Genomic DNA, 5026 nt, shown 5'->3' with positions numbered 1-5026 from the left:
CCGCGCCAGTCGCAGCTCATGCGAAGACTGCACGCGCTGGCCGCCGCCTTCCGCCCGCGCGAGCCAGCCGCGTGCTGCCCAGCGTGGCATCCCGACGCAGGAGCGGCGCGGACCGGCGGTGGCGCGCGATGGGCGGACCAGCGGCGGCGCGACGGGCGGACTGGCGGCGGTGCGCGACGTGCGGATCGGGGAAGGAAGATGGGGGCAGTGGAGGAGAGAGAAGAGGAGAGAGAGGGGGGCAACCAGGGAATAAGTGGGGAGGGGGACCACTTTTAACACCTTTAGCACATTTTAACACCCCCTCCATGTGTTTATGAAAAGAGGGGTGTTAAATTTTAACACTTCATCTTTAACACTTGTGTTTGGCAACCAAAAGTGTTAAAATCTGTTAAAAAGGGGGTGTTAAACTTTAACACCCCCTTCCCAAACAGGCCCTTAATAAAGGATGCAACCTATGCAAAGCAACAATTACATCGGGAACAACTATATTCCGCCGAATCGGAGAGAAACACGCCCCCTTTGGTAGTTAAATGCAAATAATAAAGATATGTAAACAAAAAATGTAAGAGCATCTCACTAGCACCCAATAAAACTTTCCTATATATAATTGGTTAGTAGGTACTCCCTCTGTCCTATATTACTATTCGTTTTAGCTTGTACATAGCTTTTGTTATGCACCTAGATATATATTATGTATAGAGACATAGCAAAAGTAATGCATATAGAAAAGTCAAAACGAATAGTAATCTGGGATGGAGGGAGTATGTACTAATACCCATTTCAAGATTATTGGGGGAATTGTTTTAGCACATTCATTATATTTGCTGAGCCTTGTTGGTTTAGGGCTTTAGGCTTTTATTGAGCTGAGTATTTTCCCTCCAATACCACTACTAGGATGGAAGACTAATAAAAAGTTGTAGGTCTGGCTATTTTCTCCCCTCTGTTTTTTTATCGGATTATCCCTCCAAAACTGCGGCAACAAGAACGCGTCTTATGAGCTTGGTGGCAACAGTTGGCGTTCTTGCCATGTTTCCTCGTTCGGATTCTCCCTCCAAAACTTTTTTTCAAAAGGATTTTTCCCTCCAAAACTGCCGGAACCAGGACGCGTGCAGTTTGGCGGGGATCTCGCTATTTTCCCTCCCAAACTGCCGCAACTGAAATCCCAAATCGCCGATCCCCAATTCCCCATCGATCGAAGAGGAAAAGGAGAGAGGGCGAGGCGGCGAGAGAGAGGATGGGTCGGTGCCGCCGGAGCAACTGCAACTGCAAGAAGGCCAGGACCGACGCCGGCGATGGCTCTGGCTCCAGCGGCGACCGCATCACCGCGCTGCCGCTCGAGCTCCGCGTGCGGATCGTCTCCCTCCTCCCTTACTGGCAGATCGTCCAGCTCTCGGTGCTGTCCCGGCCGTGGCGCCACATCCACCACCACACGCCCGACGTCAAGATCAACCTCTACGATTTCCTCGCCGATGGCGACTCCGTGCCCGGCTTCTGGACGAGGGTTCGATCCTCGCCGCCCGCTTCGCCCTCGCCCGCCGCGCGGAGGACACGTCCGCGTCCAGCGTGGACACCCTCCGGCTCGCTTTCGCCGTCGGCGACCTCCGCATGAGGCGCCACGCCGACCGAATCGTCGCGCTCGCCGACGCGCGCGACATCCGCATCCACGGGGGAGGCCCCGTGCGGGACGCGGCCTGGACGCTGGATCTGCCCCCCTTGGCGCGCGATCTAGAGGCCCTCGCGCGCAACCACGTCGCGCACGCCATCACGGGGCCGGGCGCCGCCGCCCTGCGGAAGCTCTGCCTCCAGAATGTGGTGATCCACGAGTGGCCGCCGCACCTCCCGTCACTGCGCTCTCTGGATCTCGACGCCGTCACCGTCGAGGCGCCGTTCGCGCCGGGCACTTGGTGCCCGCGGCTCGAGGAGCTGGACACATCTTCTCCTCCAAGATCGAGCACGCCCGCGTCGACATCCGCCTGCCGCTCCTCAGGTTAATTCATGTCCCTGGACGAGGTCGACGTCAGCCCGCCGGGGAGATCGCCGCCGTCGTTCGGGGAGATCACCGTCGACGCGCCGGAGCTGGTGGAACTCGACGTGGACTGCTGCGCGTCGGGGTCCACCGTCGACTACAAATCCTTCAAGCTGCGGGCGCCGAGGCTGCACCTCCTGTGCCGGCGCAACCCGTTCGCGGAGCGCGGGTGGCCATCGATGTCGGCAGGCCGGGCAGCGTCAAGGTGGGGGTGATCCAGCTGAGGTCTGTCTACACGCGCGAGATGAAGGACTACCAGGAGCAGATGATGCGAATGCTCGAGGGGCTGCTCCCGGACCTGCCGCGGGAGAGCATCGCCGGTGTCGCAAGGTCAGGCACAGCTCCAGAGATTTCGTTCTGCTTTCTTCGACTGCATAAGGATTGTGCTGGAGTCTTTGTTTGTGCTTTTCTACCACTGCAGGCCTTACATGACGCTGGAAGAGTGCGATGACTCTGATGATGATGAAGACGAGCCCAAGGACAAGAGGCTCACTTGCGACATCACTGCCCTCATGAGCGGCATCTGATTCCATGTGCTGCTCGGTGGGTGTTTAAGAATAGACGAGGTCAGGCTTCTCCGGGTCAACATTTTGTTTGTTTGGTTCAACATTTTTGTATCGTAGGAAGAAACCTTCTCCGGGTCTTCAAATTTGTTGATAAGCTTGCAGCCATCTGATGCTTGGTGAGCAGTCAGGACGCAGGATATATTTGTTCTCCTCGAAAAATTAAAAATTAGGAAATCTTGTTCTCAACAGAAAGAGTCAGCAGTATTCTCCAGGTTTTATTAGCCAAGTCAACTTTATCTTGCCCAAACTTTTCGTTCAGCGAACCGTTTGTCTGTTTCTTCAAATTATGTAATGGAGCGCAAATTGCAACATATATATGAAATTGACTAAATTCTGTAAATTTTTTAACTAGAGCCCCATTCCATACCTTAGATATTTAAGGTGCATCTCCTAAATAAAATATTAAAATGCCATAGCAGAGATCCATGTGACACTAAATCGATTTGACACTAAAACTTGGGCTATTCAGGAGGCTTTACTGGAGTGTTCTTTGTGAGGTTCCTCAGTTTCATCAGTCAGGGAGGTTATTACAGTTTCTATAAACATGATGGTAGCATTTGCATGGAAAAAATTTATGTTACCATCACCAATTTTAACCCATTTAATTATACCTCTTTGCTTCCAGTAAATGTGCTATTGATTGGGGGGGGGGGGGGCGAGAGAGAGAGAGATGCGCTGCTTATTGTCGAGTTCTCTGAATTTCCGATCATGAAGTGCAAGGTCCCTGAGAGGCTGGAGTTTGTTTGCCATCCATGCTTTAAGAACCCTCCTAAGATTCTTCAACTTGGTTGGCAGCATCCTCTTGTTTTGTGTTGAGTGGCCATCCATGTTGAACCACTTGTATGAAGTGATCATGTTCCATCCAGAAGTTTTCACATCTAAATAATCTGGCTCTTGAAATATTTGTATTGATGGAAATCCAACAAGGCACATGGTCTGATGTCTCCATTGCGAGAGAAGTGGCAAAAGTACCCTGGTAGCTTTTAGTCTAGGAAACTGAGCAAAAGAACCTGCCCGGACATTTTAAAAGTGGGGATTCCTGCTTGTTTGATGAGGTAAACCGATGACCATGTAAAGGAATTTCAACCAGGCCTACAGCACATATGCCTTTATTGAATATTACAGTATTATTTCCATTTGCTCACGGATTATTCATGTTGAAATCACCTACTATAAGCCAACCAATCTCTTCTGGCATAAGAACGTTTTTAAACCATTCAGTAAAAACAAATCGACCCTCATCTGTGCATGGAGCATAAACATTCATTAAGATCCAAGAGTCTCCTGAATGCAAAGAAGTAGGCTCAATTGGTTGTGCATATTGGTTCTCAAACATCAGTTCCACATCAAAACATGAGCCTTTCGAAATAATTGCAGAACTCCTAGAGGCACCATAGGAGGGGAGGTATAATTTATTGAAAGAGCAAGGGCAGATATGCTTAATAAAGTTAAGATCAAAAGAAGTCTTCTTTGTTTTCTAAAGACAGATTACATCACAGGCTGCTTCAATGATTTTATTTTTTATCTGAATTTATGCCGTCACACTGGTGGAAAACTGAGCTTTAGTCCCGGTTGGAGAGACGTATAGGTCTCAAAAATCCAACCGGAACTAACTAATCGGGACTAAAAGTCCCCATCTTCAGTCCCGAGTCTTTCACATTCCAAGAGAGGACTTTCCAAGATTTATTCTCAGTGGTGAGATTCATAGCCAATCATGCAGGGAGAAAAGATCACTACATACTTAATATGTAGGATAACCACCCATAGAAAGAAGCTACTGGCAAAAAAGACATGCACCATGAGTATATCATTACAGAACAGAGTGAGCACAATGGAGAACTAGGTAGACTTATCATTGACACAGGCTTGGTCTTCTTTTTGAGCTTCACCACCTTCTGGGCCTTAGGCTCTGGTGCTGTTTCCTCCTGGGTTACATACACAGATGAAGACGTAGGTTCTGTTGAAGAGGAAGCCTTCATCTTAGTTGCAAGCTTCTTGACTACCCCTTTAACTGTTTTTTTCTTGGACAGTATGGCTTCACAGTGAGATCTTTTGGGTCCAATTTACAGAAAGTGGCACCCAAAGTTTTTCAGACAATGGGAGACAGTAGGTGGAGAGCCAGAGCAACCTAGGCAATTCTTGTCAGTACAAGTCTTGTTGAAGCCATTTTGTTCTTACCTTTCATCGTCAAACTTCTTCTGATGGAGTTTGATTCAAATATCTCAGGTTTGGAGGCAGGAATTTTCCCCTTCCTCTTAGGGCACTTGGATGTTGCAGGGTTGATCGCAGCAACATCTTTTTTACCTGAGCAAGGGGGGATTGTTGGGGGTGAAACGTTGCATATCATCATCCACTGTATCATCTTCAGGTAAAGTAGAGAGAGCACTTGCTGTTGGAATTTCTGATATGCAGAGCAACTTGAGATCATATGGGC

This window comes from Setaria italica, chromosome II (assembly GCF_000263155.2).
Source record: "Setaria italica strain Yugu1 chromosome II, Setaria_italica_v2.0, whole genome shotgun sequence".
NCBI lineage: Eukaryota > Viridiplantae > Streptophyta > Magnoliopsida > Poales > Poaceae > Setaria > Setaria italica.
This window is presented reverse-complemented; position numbering follows the sequence as displayed.